At 42.9% G+C, this 23298-nt stretch overlaps 1 protein-coding gene across 6 annotated transcripts in view; it reads right to left on the reverse strand.

The window, feature by feature from the left end:
* Positions 1 to 23298, reverse strand: part of SLC39A10 (solute carrier family 39 member 10) — a 135227-nt gene that overhangs the window by 43389 nt on the left and 68540 nt on the right. The window contains exons 1-2 of one of the 6 annotated variants that reach the window (XM_026002626.2): positions 21750 to 21913; positions 20309 to 20420 (exon numbers count right to left, since the gene is read on the reverse strand). The exons of 2 other annotated variants lie outside the window; for them this stretch is intronic. The gene's annotated coding sequence lies outside the window, so the exon portion shown is untranslated. Of the gene's footprint in view, positions 1 to 1479; positions 2090 to 18895; positions 19007 to 20308; positions 20421 to 21749; positions 21923 to 23298 lie in introns of those variants that run through there. 3 more of the 6 variants (XM_026002628.2, XM_072740996.1, XM_072740994.1) reach the window with 3 other exon arrangements.

The raw sequence follows: 23298 nt of genomic DNA on the forward strand, positions 1-23298 counted from the left end.
CATAATGGGATTCAGGTTATATTCTTCTACGTATTCTTTAGTTTGAAAAGATCACATAACCTCTATCCATGATTAATCAAAGTATGGTTGTAGGAGCAGCAGAAGCAGCATCACAGTCACCTTGGAACTTGTTAGAAATATAAATTCTTGCACCCCATCCAGACCCATTAAATCAGGAACTCTGTCAGTAGGTCTCGGCAATGTTTTATCCAGTCTGAGTCAGTCAGCCAACGTGTGAGAATTACAATCAATACAAGTAAATCAAACACTCTTATTTATTTAAAATGATATACTACAGTCAACTGAATCTTGGAATTCCTTGAATAAAATAGGTAGAATTATATGTAACACACGTGGCTTAAGAATTATTAAAAAGTAATAAATCTATAATGTTTTCTAATATTCAAAGCTACATTAAGTATGAGGCTTGGGTTTTTTAAATCCAAACACATCAGTTTCATATATAGCTTCATGGATAAAGTCACCATTTAAAATATATTAATTGGGATCCCTGGGTGGCGCAGCGGTTTAGCGCCTGCCTTTGGCCCAGGGCGTGATCCTGGAGACCCGGGATCGAATCCCACGTCAGGCTCCCGGTGCATGGAGCCTGCTTCTCCCTCTGTCTCTGCCTCTCTCTCTCTCTCTCTCTCTCTGATGACTATCATAAATAAATAAAAATTTAAAAAAAAAAAGTTTAAAATATATTAATTTTGCTTGTACAATAATGAAGATGAAAGAGCATGGGTTATTAAGACAATCACTACTAAGAGGGCAGTTACACTCCCTGCATTTTACTTTGACTTTCCACTAGAAGATGCTAGTGAAAAGAGACTATTCTTAGTGAATGTTGCTCCACTCATCTGATACGTTAAATGTCTTGTGGTTTATTCAGTGCATATTATCTCCCTGTCAAATGAATAGGTACCAATGGTGGAAATAAAACATACATATATTTTCTCAGGCGACATCAAATAATTGACCCCACGTGTGGCCAAACAAGTTCTAATGCTCAAAGTGCAGCAAAACCAATCACTGAGACACTGAGTATGCAGCAAGAAAAGGGTTTATCGGAGAAGCAGTCAGACAAGGAGACAAGGAGACGCGAGAGCAAGCCTCAATCTGCCTCCCGTAAGGAAGAGATTGACAAAGCTGTTTCAAGGCAAATAAAAAAGGTCTGGGTAAAAAGCTGCAGCTGCACTTATTAGTCCCGTTAACCTTTGGTCACTTGTATCAATCCCCACTGTCTTTTGGTCATTCCTTTCTTGAAGGAATTGGGACCATGAACGCTCTAGTTACTTCTGAAAGGGGGAGAAGATCAGAGTTAGAAGGCTGGAACTCTCTGCACGCATTTAGAAATATTCTTTAGTTCCAACATACAAACTGAAACTCAGCATTCTACATTAGCTGAGATTTTTACACTCTAGTTCCCCTAGAAAAATATTCATATCCACATATAAAATGAAACCTAGGGATGCTCACAGCACTCCTGTTGGTTCAAGATGATCAGTATTTTCATTCTGCAGAATCACTGAAGATTTCATTTGAAAGCAAGGAGTAGGGTTAACTGGATGACTTGATTAACCTGTCTCTAAGCTGATGGAGTGCATCAAATTAGACCAAAAGAAGTTATGAGGATTACTACTTGGTTGCTGTGGTCATACTCTGAGCCAGGTTCAGAATGATATATTCAACAGTGAGAAAGACTGCCACCCTTGACCAATGTTGGCAAAATCCTAATGGTAGATTATCTTTTCAAGCTTGAGAGGTTGCAAACAATAGAAAAATGATTTCTTTGGACTAGCTCTCCTAAACAGTTTTAGGTCCATCAGTGGCTCACTGATCCAAGCAGGATTCTTTTTGAGGTTCTCCTTCCTGACAAGGGTATAGTGAACCTGTGGATTCTTGTGGAACCAGCTTCATCTGAGTGTGGTGAATCCATGGCTTAACTCCCTTTAGTTTCACTGAGGAATCATGGTCAATAGCTCCACAGAAGGTCCTGTCCAACAAGGCTGGAGTTGGTCCTCTGTATGCTTGCTCTTCCAGGCCTTAAATAAGACCAAGTCTAGGACCAGGAAGTGTAAGGGCACACCTGTGGGGTACAAATCAAGCTGCTAGAAGCAAACTTATTACAGCAGTTAAGAATTTCCATAAGATTGAACATACCTGATAGTATCCAATTCCCTAATGTGAGCCCTGTTAGAAACTCCCACGTCCTAAAAAGCGTGGAGAAAGGGTCTTCCATAGAATACTTCTTAGGAGCTTAAACCAAGCTTATTGTTAGGGGTCACTTAGAGCAGGGCAACTAGCAAGGTTTTTCCCCCCCCCCCACGTTAAACTGGTTTCTTTACAAATCTTTACCAAAGTTCTTCTAAGTATATGGTTCATTTTTTCATTTTCCCAGTTGATTGAGGTCTGTATGAAGCATGTAATTGTCACTGCATGCCCAACACACGGGACACTGCTTATGTGACTTTCACCGTAAATACTGCCCCACTGTCACTCTGAATTGTTAGCAGCAATCCAAGCTCAGAAATGATTTTGTTTAAAGTGTTGACAACTTCTGATACCTTCTCTGAATGGCATGGAAGAGCTTCAACTCAACTTGTAAAAGGTGTTTACAAATACTAGCAAATAGGGACACTTGGGTGGCTCAGCAGTTGAATGCCTCCCTTAAGCCCAAGGCATGATCCTGGAGTCCCAGGATCACATCCCACATGGGGCTCCCTGCATGGAGCCTGCTTCTCTCTCTGCAACTCTCATGAATAAATAAAATCTTAAAAAAAATACTAGCAAATATTGAAAATTACCCATTGTGTGTAGCATCATGGTAAAGTCCACCTGCCAGTCTTCAACAGGTCTGGGGCCTCTTAAGTGGCATGCCTTTTAGAACTGGTGGGAGTCCAGTCTTAGGATTGTTTTTTGCACAAACATCACATTTTTTCACTATTTTTTGACAGGTCTCTGAAGATTGGGACCCAAAATATACTTCTAGATCCACTGGAGAGTAACATCTCACCAATCTGGGGTGCTGTGGTAAATACAACTACAAGATGTTCTGGGATAAGGATTATCCCTTGTTCATTATATTTCCAGCTGGCTCTAGGTAGTGCCAGTAATGTGTCCAAAACTCCATTCTTCAGTTCTTAGGTTTTCAATGGAATACTAGTTAGTCTTTGGTACTAAAGCCATTACAGAGGATTTTGGAGTCTCTGTATGGGCCACTAACCGTGGCTTAATGTCCCTGCCTATTCCCTTAGGCAATTGAGCAATCTGATTTCTGGTAATGTCGACAATGAATACTAACTGATGGGTCATGTATCTAGCTCTTCTTTATCCTTGATCCATAAAATTGCTTCTGTGAACATCTCAAGGTCTGGATTTTCCAATGGCAGATCCATCAAATGAAAACAGGTGGAATAAACTTGTTCAATTATCTGTATGTCTCTGGTGATCTGAGTGGCCAATACAGCAACAGGCATGAAGACTGTCTAAAAAAAAATAATGGGCCATTGTGGCAATTTTCTCTGAAGTTTACCTCAAGGTGTCAGCTCCAGCTTGCAGGGCTTCAGGAAAAAAGGAAGTTTTAGTTTTCAATGATTTTTCTCCTTTTCTCTGAACTTGGGATAAGAAACCTTAGTTTGGAGAGTCTTAGCCAGATATTTGAGAAAACCAGAAGAATTCAGGATACAGACTAGTTTTATAGAAAAACAACTAACACTTAGATCCCAGTTCTGATGAATTATCTTTAACATCCACCAATGTGTACTACTGAAACATAACTTCTCTCTAAAATCATCTTCTTTCCCACCAAAAATAATGCAGTTTTCCCAATAGTTCTGGAAATTCTTGGTTTTATGATTTTAAAGGTATCAGATATCTGTCATTACAATGTAATTGACAAGGAAATTCTGTGATACATCCTTCAATTAGAAGTGATGACATCATCAGGATATAGCAAAACCTTAGGAGTTTTATATAATTTCTGAAACAGCTATTGCATTCACCTATACAATACAACCTAGGAAAGTCTATCATCACTTATTTGACAATGCTTCCCATGTAATTTGATACACCAAAAAGTCAGCCTCATTAGTCAAAAAGACTACTTAGAAGGTGAAGTTGGGAAGTCTGTCAGAAATATCAGGTTTTAAAGAACATGCTTAAATAGCATTATAGATTGTGACAAAACTTAGTATTTAATGGGTCTATTTAGCCAAGGTGGCAATAAGAGATTCTAAAGGCAAGTACAGAGAGTTTTTTCTAGGCAGATTAAAGATAAAGAAGGGCAGCCCCGGTGGCTCAGGGGTTTAGCACCACCTTCGGCCGGGGGTGTGATCCTGGGGCCCCGGGATCGAGTCCCACACATCAGGCTCCCTGCCTGGAGCCTGCCTCTCCCTCTGCCTGTGTCTCTGTCTCTAGAGCTGTGTCTGTCGTGAATAAATAAATAAAATCATAAAAAAAAGATAAATAAAACATTTGGTTAGAATTTAGACAATCTAAGAAAAATATTATTTTTAACAGAAAAACCAAATTCCAATCTTATACTAGGGTATTTCTGATATTAAGACTCATTCATTCCAATAAAATAAATTTAGGGCAGCCCTGGTGGCTCAGCAGTTTAGCGCTGCCTTCAGCCCAGGGTGTGATCCTGGAGACCCAGGATCAGGTCCCACGTCAGGCTCCCTGCATGGAGCCTGCTTCTCCCTCTCTCTGTCCTCTCTGTGTATTCTCATGAATAAATAAAATATTTAAAAAAAATAAATTTAAAAAATTTTGCAGTCCCTCCCTGTATTCCTATCACCCCCCCTGTTGATATACACTTAGTGAGACAAGGACACGCAGGGCACCGCATGGACTGGAGTTCTTGTGGATAATGGGATGTGCTGATCAGAATCTCCATCAGGAAAGAAGGCTCTCAGCTGCAGGAACCTCTCAAAGGCTATCAGGATTGCTTTGCCTTAAGACAGCTGCCCTGCTAAGAGCATGCTCTCTTCCCAGGTGGTCACATCCACTGATTGTTCAATATGAGGATATACAAGTCCAGGCCTTTGGCCACAATTCAGGATGGCTCTAAGGGCAATCCAACTTTTGGAACTTAGATATTAGCTAGGGCTTCTGCTGATACCGTATCAATGCTCAGCTCCTGCCTAATCTTGCTCTCCACTCTCCCTTCCCTTTCCCAGGTGTTGACCATGCCCCTAAGAAACTTTTTTACATACTAATCTCCATAATCTTAATCCCAATTGTGCATAAAATTCCTTTCCAAAGATTCCCTTCCCACAAACTTTCTTCCTTTTTACGTTCAGACTGTATCCTAGGATTTTCCTCTTTAAATAAGAAGTCTCACTTTCCTTTCATACAGAACTGTTTCCAGTAGTCTTAATTACATTAGAATTATTTCAAAGTTTTTGTTTTTTTTTTCCTTTTTTGACAAATTTTGCAACAGAAATAACATGAGCCTACCTCACCTCTGGTAAACTCAGGCAGAACAAAAAGTTCTATATCTAATGCTGACAACCTATTTTAACATCATTTTACAACCTTAAATTATCTTTAATATTGAATTTTTCCCCAGATCACGTAGACTTGAAAACACTTGGGTTAGTTTCCATTTTGGGGTTTTAGAATGCCCAATTCTTAGAAGCACTTGCCTAAGAATCATCTAACCAGAGCTCTTTTACAAATTAATTAAAACCATCTGGAGGGATAAAAATAACCTTACATTAACAACTTTTGTAGATACACAAATACATAAATAAGATACAAACAAAATCCTCATTAAAGGCCCTTTTATAAAACCTAGGGGTGCCTAGCTGGCTCCCTTGTAGAGCATGCCTACCCTTAATCTCAGGGGTGTGAGTTGGATCTCCACGTTGGGTTTAGAGACTACTTAAAAAAATAAGTCTCATTGCAAGATAGTATTATAATTTATGGATCTGTTTATCACTTTTCTCTGAGGTCTAATAAATATTGTGGCCAAGCAGTGTTACAAAAACAGAGGATTTTTTTTTCCTTTTCATGGATTCATAACTAAACATTGCCCAATTTTGGAGAATACAGCCCAAAGGCTTGCATGTGGCAATCATACTGTCATTTCCCAATTAGAACATAGCCAGTTTTGTCCAAAGATACCAAAAGCTGCAGCAACAATTAAACCAAATGAAGTCCGTCATACCTCTGTGAGCACTGGTTCCTCCCTGAAAGTTGAGGCCTCACCAACTGAACCAAATGACTTCCAATCAGCCTTTCCTTAAACAAGAAGGCTAAGAGAACCCATACCCCCCATTCAGAGGTAATCAAATGGGAAAAAGAAATCTAAGAGAACCAAACCAAATGGAAGGAAGAAATAAGCTCACAGGCTGAGCATGGCACATTAAGCACTTACCAAGAGACACCTGTCCAAACCAAAAACAGGTTCCTTGCCACAGAGTTAAATTAAGCACCAAAAGTCGATGGTACCCTGTAGAAATAGGGCTCTGGGGATGGTCCCTAGGACACAGATCCTAGGCAGCACTAGACTCCCATTACTGACTGAGGGCCAACAAACCACAGGCAAAGAACTCCTGGTTGGCTCACCAAATATATAACTGAACCCAAGTTTGTATGCCAGACATGCAGCAAAGCCAATCGCTGAGACATCAAGTATGCAGCAAGGAGAGGGTTTATTCAAGAGGCAAACAAGGAGAGCAAGCCTCAAATCTGCCTCCCCAAAGAGGAGAATCGGGGATATTTAAAGGCAAACAAAACAAACAAAAAGGGTCTGCAGTGTGCTTGTTGGTCTCATTAACCCTCTGGTTACCAACTTCACATGAAACACAAAAAACTGTGAGTGGTCTATAGGAGATTTAAATGGTCATTTGTCATGTTTTAAATGTAAAGCACTCAGATTAGATTATTCCAAGAATTCTAAATATCTTGATTCCTCTAATTATTCATATCCAAGAGTACTGCAGGAATGCAAATACATGAGTGACATCATAGATATAATTTTAAACCTGTGTTAAACGTTTTTTCTCTAAGTAAATCATTCATAAACTTTGCAACTTCAGTTCGGAACTTCCATACAAATGTGCTTGAGAGTCATCTGGATGAAGTATGCATTAGTCAGAGTGGACTAAGCAGCTACTGCAAAGATCTCTTGCAAAAGCGCAGTGGCTTAAACAATCAAGTTTATTTCTCTCTCCCAAACAGTCCAAGATGACTGCTCTAGGTCTGGGAATAGCTGTGCCTCAGTCAGAGATACATCAGCCTTCCACGGGTGCTATCCCACTCAGCTGTAAAACAGAAAGAATCGAAATCCAGGTACAGAAATTTCTTTGAAGCAGACATTGCATGCATCGCTTCTCACATTCCAATAGCAAGAACTTAGTCACATGGCCTCAATCAGCTACAAGGATATCGGGAAATACAGCCTCAACCACAACTTGAGTTTCTTGAGCATTCCCTGAAGTTAAGGATCCTATTCTAACCATAGCACAAAGAGGATTCTTGGGGTTGAGAGTGGGGGGAGAGGCAGAGGGAGAAGAGGGAGAGGAAAAAATCTCACGAAGACCCCACACTGAGCACTAAGCCCAACATGGGGGCTTGATCTTATGACCCTGAGATCATTACCTGAGCTGAAATCAAGAGTCAGATGCTTAAGAGACTGAGCCACTCAGGGGTCCCCAGACAAAATAATTTTTAATCCTTGAAGAATAGTATTTCAGGGGTGCCCGGCTGGCTAGGTTGGTGGAACACGCAACTCTTGATCTGGGGGTTGTGAGTTCAAGCCCCAGGTTGGGTACAGAGATTACTTAAAAATAAAATTAATAAAATAGATATTTCAACTTTCAATTAGTAAAATCAGCAATATGTACCTTCTACAAACACACCTATATTTATTTTTTTTTAATATTTTTAAATTTTTATTTATTTATTATAGTCACACAGAGGGAGAGAGAGAGAGAGAGAGAGAGAGAGGCAGAGACATAGGCAGAGGGAGAAGCAGGCTCCATGCACCGGGAGCCCGACGTGGGATTCGATCCCGGGTCTCCAGGATCGCGTCCTGGGTCAAAGGCAGGCGCCAAACCGCTGCGCCACCCAGGGATCCCCAGACCTGTATTTAACCATCTCCAAAGACAAATGTATTTTTTAACTTTTTATTTTAAAATAATTTAAGATATGGGGCACCTGGGTAGCTCAGTGGGTTGGTTACTGGTTTGGGCACAGGTCATGATCTCATGGTCGTAAGATCCAGCTCTGTGCGCCAGGCTCTGCTCAGAGTGTGGAACCTGTTTGGGATTCTCTCTCCCTTCTCCCCCTGCCTTCCTCCACACCTCACCGCCACTCACATTCTCTCTCTAAAAAAATTTAAATATTTCTTAAAAATTAAAAAAATAATTTAAGGGCAGTCCAGGTGGCTCAGCGGTTTGGCGCCACCTTCAGCCCAGGGTGTGATCCTGGAGACCTGGGATCAAGTCCCAAATCGGGCTCCCTGCATGGAGCCTGCTTCTCCCTCTGCCTGTGTCTCTGTCTCTCATGAATAAATAAAATCTTTAAAAAATAATAATTTAAGATATAAGTTGTAAAAAACAGTTCAGTTTCCATGCACTTTTTACCCAATTTTCCCAATGATGTTTAAATAACAGTACATTTTCAAAAGCAAGAAACTGATAACCCATGTAACTACAGATCTAATTTCACATGCACTTAAAAATACTATAATAGAAAAATCCATGTCTTAACCAGAAAGAAAAAAGTTATTTTTGGTAACCAAAGGATCTTGCTTATTAACTATATGATTACACTTAAAAGAAACAGAAGCAGAGTTGATAATCTCCATACCAAGTTCTTTTATAAAGGCTTATAAACATCTTTAATGGGCAGCCTGGGTGGCTCAGTGGTTTAGCACTGCCTTCAGCCCAGGACGTGATCCTGGAGACCCGGGATTGGGTCCTATGTCAGGCTCCCTGCATGGAGCCTGCTTCTCCCTCTGCCTGTGTCTCTGCCTCTCTCTCTCTGTGTCTCTTACGAACAAATAAATAAAAACTTTAAAAGATAAATAAACATCTTTGTAGGCTTCCTCTGGTAATTTTTCCTGCATAAAGTGCCAAATTACAATTTTTTTAATTTTTAAAAATTAGACACCTATATCAAGAACAAACTGAAATATACACTAATTGCTAACATTACAAAATTTTTCTATATTTTATCTAAAGAAGATAGTTATTTCATATAGACAGAACCACAGAAAGTTTAAGATAAAAAGATATTCAAGTATACCAGGTAAACACTCTTATTTTATAAGTAGAAATCTAAGACCCAGAGAAGGTATATATGATTAAGGTGATACCTCAAGTTGTGGCAGTCCCCTGACTTGAATGTCTAAGACTCTTTCTACGACACCAGCATATCTGTATATCATAAAACCAGAACACTGTGAGATAATTACTAATGTAATTACTGATGTACTAATATCCAAAGTACACTACTAAAGGGAAAACTGTCCCCTATTACTTAGTTAATATTAAAAACTCAATACGATTATCAATAAATGAATCAACAAAATGATTAACATAAAAAAAGTAACTAATAGACACTAAAATAATTCTATTACCAACAACAGGTTGATGTTACTGGGAGGGTCAGTAGCATATCCTGTGTATAATCTAGTCAATATTTGACTTAAAGAAAAAAAAAAAGACTTCAACTAGAGTATTTTTTAAAAGGAAAATGAAAATCAAATGAAAGGTCAGTAGCTTTTATCTCCGTTCTCTCATTCATACACATATATACACACACACACACACACACACACACACACACAAATAATCATAGGAAAGATACTATCAACTACGTAGCAAGGTTGTTGTTTTTTTTTAAGATTTTATTTATTTGAGACAGAGGGAAAACACAAGTGAGGAGGAGGGTCAGAGGGAGAGAGAAGCAGATTCTGCTGAGCAGAGAGCCGGATGGTGGGCTTAATCCCAGGACCCCGAGAGATCATGACCTGATCTCACTGAGCTACCCTGGTGCCCCACTAAGCAAGGTTTTAAAACTAAGCATTTCAATGCTCCAGACTGGTATTCTGAAGGCCAATAAAGGAGAGCAAAATCAAAAGAAAAAAAAAAAAAAAACACTGAAAGATGTAATCTGGATTATATGTCATGCTTTAAATACACTTAATGCGAAAACTCATTTAATAAATGTACACAGTATCCCAATTTCATAAAGAACTTCATTTTTTAAAAAGGTTTCATTATAGGACTTCTTTAAACATGATAGAAACTGGTTCTATATTATGTCCTGAACCACATAAACTGGCATTTACACCACTGAATGACTTCATTAATCTTTCCCTATATTGGTAGTCAGATACCAATTTAGTTTCCCTACGTAATTCATCAGCGTACACACAGGATGAGACTGTTTGCATGCTGACAAAACACTATTCTAGGAACCCAAGACCTCAAAGATCTGGCTCTGCAACTCACTCACTAGGAGTTGCTGTGCATATCACTTAACCTCTTTAAGTCTTATTACCACTTGTAACGTGGGGATATTAATCCCTGTTCTATTTCACAGTAATTATGACAATCATGTAAAATAACAAGTATTTTTTTTTTGAAGTGGAAAAAGCTTTAAACGTTTTTCCATTTTACTTATTACAGTGTTATATGCTATTTAAGTGCAAGTTATTAATAGCAATAGAACCAGGATCCATTTTATTTTTTTAAAGATTTATTTATTTCAGACAGAGAGAGCCCATGAGGCGAGGGGGAGGCAGAGGGAGAAGCAGATTCCTTGCCTGACACAGGGCTCAATCCCAGCATCTATGGGTCGTGACCTAAGCCAAAGGCAGCCGCTTAACTGACTGAGGAACCCAGGTGTCCCCTAGGACCTATTTATTTTTAAAGATTTTATTTATTTATTCAAGACAGACATGGGGGGAGGGCAGAGGCACAGGCAGAGGGAGAAGCAGGCTCCATGCCAGGAGCCCAATGCGGGACTTGATCCCAGGACCCCAGGATCGCGCCCTGGGTCAAAGGCAGGCGCTAAACCGCTGAGCCACCCAGGGATCCCCTAGGGCCCATTTTAAACCCAATTTCTGACACACCTGCTGTGTGTATTTTGTACATAGTAAAGAACCAGGGATCAGAAACCTTGATCTCTAATTCATCCCAGGCCTGTCACTGTTCCCAATCTACAAAGCAGGGGCATAGCACCTACATTTATCCATCAATTGAACTAATGTACATAAAGCCGCTCTGTAAAGCAAGTAAAGTATATCACCCTAAGGTATTACTATTAGATATGGTTCTATGTATCTTTCACTTAACTTCCAAAAAGTATATATAATGGGGGGGGGCAGTCTCTTTGTTTTGATTCCTCTGAAAAAGTGTTACCAAGAATATTCAAAAATGCACATTCAGCATTAGTACAACCAAGACCAATTCTAGATTACAAAAGGTACCCAATTCACTAGTATTTGAGAAGTAGGAAAGAATCATCACAACATACTAGTTTCACTGACATTATAAAACTTTTCAAGGCATAAGAGAAATAAAAAAAACCTTTTCAAGGCATAAAATTATTTCAGTAATGAGTTCTCAGCAGAACAGCAGAATCTTCATATAGCTTCAAGGTTTGCTTTTTTTCATTACCTGACTTGACCAGATACCTAATTTACGAATGTCATAGTTTTAGTTTGGAATGCCAATGCAGCTCTTCCCAACAAGCAAGCACCATTCAAACAATCTCTTCATATTTCCACTGAGATTCATACATACAAAAAGTTAGATGCATGCTCTAAGTGAGCTTGGGGGGAATTCAGTGAAGACCGTTTCACTAACTTTAACAGGAGAGAATGAAAACATCTGAGCCTAGATTCAAGTGTACCAAATCAAGCATCGGCATATCAAATCATCTTTATTGTATTTTAAACTTTCATGTGCAAAGCCTACACTTTCTCTTTGCATATCAAAACAACTAACTCAAGTCTCTATTTTTCAAGTTTTTGTTACGGGGAGCCTGGAACCATGCTGTTGAAAGCCACCTATATTCCTGTGTCCATTCTGCTACTTGTGAATACACAGAACATTTTATTTATTATTTATTTATTTATATTTATTTATTTATATTTATTTTTATTTATTTATTTATTTATTTATTTATTTATTTATTTATGATAGTCACAGAGAGAGAGAGAGGCAGAGACACAGGCGGAGGAAGCAGCAGGCTCCATGCACCGGGAGCCTGACGTGGGATTCGATCCCGCGTCTCCAGGATTGCACCCTGGGCCAAAGGCAGGCACCAAACCGCTGTGCCACCCAGGGATCCCAATACACAGAACATTTGACATTAGTAAGTGTAATGGCTCTTCTTAGTCACAAAATACTGTGATGCCTTTTGAAACTACTACAATGTTTATGACTTTAGTCTACCCTGTAAATAGACTTCAACCTCTTTTATACCAAATGCGTTTAAACCTACATAAGATCCATCATGAAGAGGACTTAGTAGTGTTAATCTTAGGACTTGAATTAGGCACACATGCTTGACTGACTCATCACCACTGGCAGTTGACTTTAAGAATAGTTACTGCCACGCTCAAATTTTTATCAGTCCATTCATCATGACTCTAACCTTTGTGTCACTGTTACATGTCCCTGATTTTGCACCAGCTTGTCATTCAGAAGCACTGCCAGTTAATAGAATTCCTTTCCATGAGGACTGGGAAGGAAAAAAAAATAAAATAAAAAAAAGTCCAGGGTAATCTTTTTATAACATTTTAAAAACATTTTTACAGCATTTATAACATTTTTTGATGATGATGACAACACAAGCTACATCTTCCCCATCGTAGCAGCTTTTTGTGTGATTAATTTTAGGTGTCCTTACAGTATTTTAAGCCATCAAGGTCCTCTTAATTGTTGAATAAAGTGATGATTCAGCTCTGTCACTTAACAAAATCTTACAAAAATGTAATTCAAATGCCAAACCTACTTAATTTTCAGTAGTGGGGCACCTGGATGGCTCAGTGGTCGAGAGTCTGCCTTTGGTTCAGGTTGTGATCCTGGGGTCCTAGGATCGAGTCTCACCATCAGGCTCCTGGCAGAGAGCCTGCTTCTCCCTTTATATCTCTGCCTCTCTGTGTTTCTCATGAATAAATAAATAAAATCTTAAAAAAAAATTTTTTTATAGCAAACTACCAATGTCATTACCAATTAGCAATCATCTTCATTATTAAGTTTAACAATGTCCAACATATAAGAAAACTATAAATTAGGGACGCCTGGGTGGCTCAGTAGTTGAGTGTCTGCCTTTACCCGGGTCTGGGGATCGAGTCCTGTGTCAGGCTCCCTGCAAGAGGCCTGCTTCTCCCTCTGCCTGTGTCTCTGCCTCTCTGTGTATCTCATGAATAAATAAATAAAATCTTAAAAAAAAAAAACTATAAATTATTCCATAAACGGTCTTTTTTAGGGCACATTTCCCTTTCTTACAGAACTACATTCAGATACACAGAGCTGAGACTCTGTGATATATATGCACATAGAAAAATAAAAAGGAAAAGTAAGCATTAATGCCAGAAAAAAAACAAAGTTGTGCAGGAAAGAAAAAAATAGTTTTATTATAATAGCTGTATATTGTAACATTTAGTCACAAAAATAGAACACTACATACTGTTCTAAACCAAAATTACACAATAATTGTACTGAAAAACAAGGGTATAGAAAGTGGGAGGAGATTTGTTGAGAGGAGGAAAAATGGTAAATCTTCATCTTTTAACAAATAATGACTTAAATTGAAAATCAATAAGCAATAATGAATATACTGAAGACATGGCAGTGAACAGCAAAATAATCAACTAATGAAACTAAAGGAGTTCCTGTCTCTCTAGGTAGAAAAACATGAAAGAAGGAAGACCAGGAGGACTGATTTTTCCTTTTCCCTAAAAACTTCATAGAACTAAAAAAAATAACAATAAAAACCTCCATGAACTATTTAATCCTTTATATTCACGTACAACTCTGATTGAAAAAAACTAAAAACAGGCTTAAATAAACCAAGTTGCAATTATTCACTGGGGAAAAAGAAAAAAAAATAAAAGCCAGCAATTATAAATCTTAAGCTTTTGTTAAACAAAATCACATTTTGTCACATGTGGAAGAAAGTGAATTACTTACAGTTTCAAGATTTTCACAAATATTTGTATAGAGTTTTAATCACAATATGCAATCACTTTAATTTCAATTTGTGCTATTATTTTTGGTTACTTGCTTGGATAATTTCGAGATGTAGGAAAAGACCACAAAAAAATGTTAATGCTTTTCAGGTCTTCTTACATACTTTCAAATTGGTTTCTAAGGAAATTAAGTTTGGTTATGCTGCCACCAGCAGTATGATCATAGCATCCTCTTCAGTACTTGGTACTATTAATTTTGTAATAAAGATTTTGCCTTATCTTTATTTAGATGTTTATCATTATTATTTTGCCTCAATATTCTTACCAACATAGGTGAGCTTTTATATAACATGACTTTGTCATATTTTCTGCAAAAAACACCTTCAGTTCTGTGCAGTGTCTTATTTTGATTATAATATTTTCCCTTTCATGTATGTACAGAGGTTTTCATATACATGTAATGAAACATGATTTTTTTTTTGCAATTTCTTCTATGGTTTCTAAATTTAAGAACTTATTGCTCCCAATACTATTTTCTTCTTTTAAAAAAAATTTTTTTAAATTAACATGACTCCGATACATTTTCAAGTACTTGTAGTTAGGCAAAAATCTTCATAGGAAAAGCTGTACTGTTTGTTTTATAAGTTATAAATTAAATTACATATAATATTTACAATGAATTTATTATTTTTTTTAAAAGATTTTATTTATTTATTCATGAGAGACACAGAGAGAGGCAGAGACACAGGCAGAGGGAGAAGCAGGCTCCACGCAGGGAGCCCAACATGGGACACGATCCCCGGTCTCCAGGATTACACCCTGGGCCGAAGGCGGTGCTAAACCGCTCAGCCACCCGGGCTGCCCCTTACAGTGAATTTAAAGAGCACTTTTTGCCTAAAATCAGTGATTTGATTTGAACATACCTTTCTGATTTCCTTCCTCATTTTTTTAAATCGGTATGGTTACTTTCTTGGAGATAAACTTCTGTTTACACTGGCTAAGTACATCAAATTATTCGCTCTATTTGAAAAAAACTAGAGTATACTAACTTAAAATCTTAAAAAGTGTGTTCCAAACATTTAACAAGTGATGAAGTCTGGACTAAAAAAGATACACTGGAATGGAAAACATGATCTCACTGCTTTACAATATATAATATAGACTATGTAATACTTAACTTTTCTCTGTTTTGTTATATAATCCAAGTTTATATATGATCATATAATAGGGGATCCCTGAGTGGCTCAGGGGTTTAGCCCCTGCTTTCTTCAGTCCAGGGTCTGATCCTGGAGCCCCGGGATCGAGTCCCGCATCGGGCTCCCTGCATGGAGCCTGCTTCTCCCTCTGCCTGTGTCTCTGCCTCTGAGTCTCTCATGAATAAATAAAATCTTTTAAAAAAATCGTATAATGAACATTACATTAGAGTTAGATAGGACGTATTACTAATATATCATTTTACTGATTTCATTGTTTTATAATGTAATAACATATTATCCTATTTATCTTGATAAGGCATATAAAATCAATCGTTCATAGCCCCCTTCATCTAGAGGCTATGTTCCTCCATAACAGCATGAATATTTCTTCCCCTATAATCAGAATAGAGTAATAATTCATTCTAAGCAGAGGTGTACTGAGAGGTACAAAACAGCTGTTCACAGGCCTGTAAACATGCAATCCGAAGTTCTTTATGATGAGAGGAGAGAAGAAAGAGGGAAAGGAAGGGGAGGGGGGCAGGGGAGAAGGCATAAAAATAAACATGAAACATTTTCTGCTCTGAAGGAGGTACAAGGAAGACACCACCACCTTTTAGAGAAGGTAAACTGTAAAAGATGCTCCGCAAGTATCAACAGTTGACAGACTGAGGCGTTAGTAACCCGAGGTTGAAGGCCACGGGCTTCATATTCCAGCGCCAAACACAATAAAGGTGCTATTCCTCCCATAGAGGGAAAATGGAAAGAGGAAGAAACAAAAAGCATCTATATTACTTAGGTTAAAAAAAACAAAACCTGAGAACTCACATTATTACCCACAAATTTCTATTTCAATGTTTTTCTACTAGTTTTTAACTCATATAGGTTCTAAGAAAACTTAACTATTTTAAATACTAGCAACATATCAAATAGTTATAAACATTAAGAACGGGATGCAGGGGTTGGCAGACTTTAAAAATCCAGTTACTATTTTAGGTTTTGTGGGCCGTGCAGACTCTAAGGCCAACTACACAATTCTGCCGTCGTGGCACAAAAGCGGCCATATACAATACTTAAGTGGATAAAGAGGCTGTTTTCCAATATTTAATTTACAAAAGCAGGCTGATTTGGTGCACTGTCCATAGCTTGCTGACCCTTGGCTTAATTTACATATTTTTTTACAATTACAAAATCAGCAGACAACTGTAGGGGAAACCAGGATTTTAAAATTCAGAAACTCACAAAATATATAAAGTGAATTCAGAAAAAAAGCTTAAGTGAGGACACGGATATGGGTTTGTTTGTTTAATAGAGGACAATGGGATGCATACCTTTGTGATTTTGTTACTACAACTGAAGACCATTTATACTTTCTAACTTCTATATGAATGAAAATAAATCTAAAAACTGAAGTGATCAGTGACTGATGAGCCTTAAGATAATCACTCTAGGACTAAAAATAACTTTCATACATAGTTCATAGTAATAATTATTGCTGGCCCTATGACATAATCTTATAAGATACTTCTTACAACATTCTGATTCACTCTTCTAATCCCCCAAAACCACTTTTCTGAATGGAGAAGATGATCCCCAAAAGTAGGGTACATATTATTAAGTGTAAACATGGCAGTTAGAAATGTTAATGGCAGCAAAAGTGTTATCCTCATATCTCCATTTCAGCAGTAAAATATTTGCAATATAATAATTATACATAATTATAAAATTAATTATAAAATCATCTACCACTAACTCTCAGTGAAAACAATTTAAATACTATTTGAGTAAGATTTTAGATTTTATCCTTATACTTAAAATCTGTAACCACAGCCACCCACCAGCACCCCATTCTGATAACTTTTAACATGAAAAATCAAGTATTAAAAATCTATTAAATATCCAATCCCTATATCTAGCAATCAAATCTTATGTTCTGATAACAGAAAAATAAAATTTGACACTACTATATATCATAGAATAAATCAATGTGTTGTTTTAACAACATTGTGGTCTCTTCAACATTTGGAAATAAGTTCAATGCTATTGTCATTTAAAACTTCACAATTTGAGTCGTAAATCGCCTTCATACCTAGTGAACACACTTTGCACGGCCAACTCACAGAACTTACAAAATTCATGAAAAAGAAAGACAGTTCAGCATATTGATAACTGGTCTAATGTGAAACCTGAGTTTATATGACTACATATTTTTAACAGGAAATCCTGTTAAATTCTCTAACATATACCTTTCCTCCTGTTTTGAAAAATCCCATATACTCTTTCAGGGAAACTTGGCCTTTTACTGTCCTATCTCCACCCAAAACTCACTTGGAAAACTACAGAAGCTAAGAGCAACCAAAGTTAACCAATTCAAAATTACTACATCCATCTTACTAGTCAACTAACCAGTTGGAGGAAACCCCAAAGTAGTCTAGATATAATGTAGCACTACAGAATCTAATTCTAATTTATTTATTTATTTTTTTTTTTAATTTTTTATTTATTTATGATAGTCACAGAGAGAGAGAGAGAGAGGCAGAGACACAGGCGGAGGGAGAAGCAAGCTCCATGCACCGGGAGCCTGATGTGGGATTCGATCCCGGGTCTCCAGGATCGCGCCCTGGGCCAAAGGCAGGCGCCAAACCGCTGCGCCACCCAGGGATCCCTCTAATTCTAATTTAAATAGATTTTGTTTCAGGAAAAGATGAAGGTGAAGGAAAAGGGAAGCTCAAGAAAACTTCAAGGGGAATCAAACACTAGGGGGCAGCATCGAGCCGCTGGGACCGCCTGGGCATTCCTCTAACAGGTAAACTTTAGGCCAAGGTTGGTATATTTTTAATGAAAATTACATTATAATGAAAGACAACTTTATAGGGCTATAAAACTTAGTATAAAGGAAAAAGGATAGCTTTCTGCTTTGATCCCCAACACCTCTTTCCATGTTCTACTGTGTAGTTTCTCTTGCATATTGTGAATCTGTTTGGAAAAACACCACTACCATGTTTAAGATGAACTGATTGATTGAGAGAGAGTACGTTCGAGTGGAGGGGCAGCTGCAGAGAAACTCAAGCACACTCCCAGCTAAGCTCAGGGCCCTATTTGGGGCTCTATTCTCATCACCCCAAGATCATGACCTGAGACAAAACCAAGAGTCAGACACTCAACAAACTGAGCCGACCAGGCGCCCGCCCCTTGTGTCCTTTTGATTAAAAAAAAAATACTGTCCTTTCGATAAAAGCAACATCCATGGCATTTCCATTGAGGTGAGCACTACAGACAAGGACTGACATTTTTATCCCAAGTATTTCTTTGGGTTAATGCTACATTTAAGTTCTGTTAAACTTCATTTAGAAGGTTGACAGGCAAACTTTGCACATCCACTGAATAACGTCATGGGCACTGTGTGACAAAAAGTTGGGGAGTATGTGCTGCCTCAAGGATTTAAACAGGGAAAGCAAGATGTACACGTAGAATTTTAAGTTAAAAAATATGAGGCAGAAAAAAATTCTATGGATTATTACATGTAACAGAACAGTACCAAATAGGATAACTGTATCTCCGGCAACGGCCCAGTAGACGGTCAAACCTCAAGTTATCAGAGTTAAAGACAGAAAGTACTCCTTCAACCCCTGATGAGAAACTGAAACATCTGTATGGAGAAAAGAAGGTTAAAATGAACTAAGATTTTCTGCAGCCCCTTGTTTCATTATGTCATTTATAAAGATCACAGTATGGGGATCCCTAGGGTGGCTCAGAGGTTAAGCGGCTGCCTTGGGCCCAGGGCACGATCCTGGAGTCCTGGGATCGAGTCCCACATCGGGCCCCCTGCATGGAGCCTGCTTCTCCCTCTCCCTGTGTCTCTCATGAATAAATAAAATCTTCTAAAAATAAATAAATAATAAAGATTGCAGTAAAGCCATTAAGAAGGCTTTTTAGCACAAGTTCAGATAAAAGATTAAGGTAAAGCAACTTGCTCAAAGTAACCAAACTAGTTAATAACAGGTCATAGTTTTGAACTCGAAGTCTCACCGCAAAACCCGAAGTTCTTTCCAGTAGTGACAGAGGTTGGAGAACAAGGTAAATTCTCTTTAGTTATATCCTAACTGTAACATCCCTTGCTGCTAACGCCTATATCCTACATTCTCCATAAAGCAGTGAAAAATGGAAAAACCCATCCCCAGAGTTAATACTCGTGTACCATGCTCCAGGCCTCCCGAAAGTACTTCAAAATCAGGCGCTAGAAGGGAGGCTCTGTTGGCTTTTAGCTGGAGAACATCAACTGGCAACGGGAATAACAAGTCCAGCGTATCACGCAACTACTATTCGTGTCACCCCTGAGAAAGGTCCTCCCTGACCACTTATCTTGAAGTAGCACCTATGTCATCCCTGCGCCAGCATTCTTAACCACAGCCTGTGTGCGTATAAAACTGCAGGTTTTTGAATCTGGACTTAAAAAAAACAAACACATTTCTCCTCTCTGAAAACTGTTCTTTCAGTTCCGAATGTAGGCAAAACCACGGTGATGTGCAGTAGCATCTAATACTTTTATCGGAAGAAATAATACAAATTAAATCCCTTGAAGACCATTTGGTCCTCACCAGTTTGAAATTAGGCATTTACCCCCCGAAACTACTCGATACTTAATGCTCTGCTAAAGCACAGGTTATTCATCTCCTCTTTTGATTTCGGCTACCTGGCTGTATCCTGCCTCTTCCACCCCCCCCCCCCCCCCCCCCCCGGGGGTACATCCTGTCTTCACACCACTTGTCAGGTCCCTGTGCTCTCCCCCCAGAGTACTCGGGGTGTAGGGCCGGGGGTTGCCTGGTACCGGCCCCCAAAGTCTGCAGCCAGTGCCCGACGCACAAAGCCACCAAAACATGTGGGGCAGGAAGTCCTAAAACACAGAAGTCTTGACTTAAACGAGCGTTTCCGCTGCCCTGCCACGACCTACATTCTACAGCTCCAGCCTCCCCGGGGTTGGCTGCTCCTCAGGAAACCTGTCACGGGTTAGTTTTGCTCCAACTTGCAGACAAAACCAGAGTTTTCCCGGCAGCGAGCGATACCTTAAGTGAGAGTCAAGGGAAAAGAAAACAGAAACAACAACATGGCCTGCTTTAAAAAAAAAAAGTATGTGCTTTAATGTCACTCTGTGCTGCTTAGAGCAGGGGCTGGTACCCGGGCCTGGGGCCACGGGGCAGCTCCCCTCGAGCCCGGGAAGGACGGCGGGGACCACCCCAGGGTGGGGAGCACCACCCCCAGGACGGCGGGGGGGACCCTAGGACAGCGGGGGACACCCCGGGATGGCAGGGGGGACCCCGGGACGGCGGGGGCCCTCCCAGGACGGCAAGGACCACTCCCAGGATGGCAGGGGGAACTCCAGGATGGCAAGGGGGACCCCGGGACCGCGGGGGGGGGGGGGGGGGGCCCGGGACGGTGGGGGATCCCCCAGGATGGGGAGCACCACCCCCAGAACAGCGGGGGGAAGCCCAGGAGGGTGGCAGGACGGCGGAGACCACCCCAGAACGGCGGGGGATCCCCCAGGATGGGGAGGACCACCCCCAGGACGGCGGGGGAAGGACCCTAGGAGAGCGGGGGGGGGGGACCCCGGGACGGCAGGGACCCCTCCCGGCACAGCAAGGGGGAGACCCCAAGACGGTAGGGACCCCCCAGGATGGCGGGGGGGGGCCCAGGACGGCAGGGACTCCCCCGGGATGGGGAGGACCACCCCAGGGCGGCAGGGGGGACCCCGGGATGGGGAGGACCACCCCAGGACGGCAGGGGGGACCCCGGGATGGGGAGGACCACCCCAGGACGGCAGGGGGGACCCCGGGATGGGGAGGACCACCCCAGGACGGCAGGGGGGACCCCGGGATGGGGAGGACCACCCCAGGACGGCGAGCCCCCCTCCCCCGCCGGACGCGCGCCGCCTGGGCCGCAGGGCCCCGAGGAACAAAGCCGCCCCCCTCCCCGCCCCGGGCCCCCCCCCCCAGCCCCGCGGCCGGGGAGCAGAGGTCCACGCGGCCTCCCGCTCGCAGCCCCGGCGGCCCGTCCGTTAGGCTCCCGGGGCCGGCGCCCCCGCACCGCGGGCCCGGGAGGTCGGGCGGGGTCACCCGGGGTCTCCCCGCACCCCCGCCCCCCCGGCCCGCTCCGCTGCGGTCGGCGAGGCGGCGGCCCCCGCGCGGCCCGAGACTGCGGCCGCCCAGGCCCGCGGCGCCCCCCGCGCAGCCCCCCGCGCGCTCCGCCCGCCGCCGCCGCCGCCGAGCCCGGGCCCGACCCCCGCCCCCACCCCCCGCCGCCGCCGCCGCCGCCGCCGCCCCGGGCTCGCAGCCTCGGCCGCGCACGGGCCCGGTTCTGGGGGAGGGAACGTAAACAAATCGGGGTTTTATAGTCACCTCGCACTCGAGTGCCGTGTGCATCTCCTCTCCGCTCGGTACCAGCCCGGCTGCACCGAGCCGCCTATTCACCAAGGCCGCCTGCGCCAAGTGCGCCGCCGAGGCCCGCGCGCCAGGCCCCGCGCTACGCCGCCGGCGTACCGGCCCCCGCGGGCCCCCGCGCAGCCGCACCCGGGCCGCCGGGCGCTACGCTGCGGGCGTACACGCCCCCGCCGGCCCCCGCCTCGGGCTACGCGAGCTGCGCAGGGGCCGCCGCGCCTCGCCCGAGCGCACGCGCCGCGCCGCCGCCCGCGCCAGCCTACGCAAACGGCGCAACGCCCCGGCTCCACGCGAGTTTTGTTCCAAGAAAGGCCGCGGGGGGGGGGGGGGGGGGGGGGGGGGGGGGGGGGGGCGGCGGCCTCCGGCGCATGCGCGCGCCGCGCTCTCCGCTCGCCCCCGCCCCCGGCCGGCTGCGAGGTGCGCGCGCTGCGGGAGCCCCGCGCCGCCGCGGTGCGGCCCCTCCCCTCGGTCCGGGGACCCTCTCGGCCCCGTAGGGCCCGGCACCGGGCGCAAGCTGCCAGGGCTTCCGAGCAAGCCCCGCCGGCCCGGGAAGCCGAGTCCAGAGAGCCCGGCGCGCGCCCAGGGCGACTCCCGACACGCTGGCAACCTGCGCACGTGTCCCCTCCGCCTCCTCCCGCCCCATTCACCGACCCTTTCCTAACACCCAGCGGCTGAGCCTCCGGATGGAGCCCGGCCGGCCCCCCGGCGCCCCCCGCACCCGCACCTGCACCCGCCCCGCCTCCCCGTTCCCCGGGCGCTGAGCGACCCGTGCATTCCTAACCAGGTGGCTCTGCACACCTGCCCCCCCCCCCCCCGCGCTTAGCTCCTCCCCCCGGGAGGCCTCTGTGCCCCGAGCCGCTGCCGCGGGCCCTGCATCCCCACTTCCAATGGAGGGAGTTCTGGGGGGGCCGGCGGAGGGCACAGCCCCGGGACCCACGAGCTTCACGGGGCGTCAGGTGCCTCCGGGGGGTCTCGCGTGTACGTGCGCTTGCTCACAGCGCAGTGAGCTGGAGGTGGCTACCCCCCCCCCGGGAAACTGAGGCACAGGAAGTTAAGGAACTGGCTTCAGATCACAGAACAGACAGGGAGGAGATCTGGGATCCAACCCCAGTTAGTAAGGCCGCATGTCCGGCCCTTCGGCCTGCTTATCTTTGTGAAGCGAGACTCTGGGTCTTGGTTTATCATCTCCACAAACAACAGCTTTTAGGCGCTCAGTAAATGCCTATGGACCGTCAAGACACTGAGCTTCTCGTATTCCCTTTTTCTCGTCTGGGAAGCTCTGTCCGTGGGCCCTCCTCCTTCCCCCACTACTGCCAGGTTCCACAGCTGTAGGTAGAGAGCTGAGGTGTAGGGAGAGGGCAAGTCTGACCCCCACGATCGTCGCTGACTGGGAGACAATGACCACGGTCCTCAGATTCATGGGTAAGTCAAGGGAAGTGGTCTAAAGTCATTCTACACTCCTTGGGTCCCATAAAAGTTGACCTAAGTCCTTAGATTTCATAAAATCGAT

The sequence above is a fragment of the Vulpes vulpes genome, chromosome 16 (assembly GCF_048418805.1).
Source record: "Vulpes vulpes isolate BD-2025 chromosome 16, VulVul3, whole genome shotgun sequence".
Classification (NCBI taxonomy): Eukaryota; Metazoa; Chordata; class Mammalia; order Carnivora; family Canidae; genus Vulpes; species Vulpes vulpes.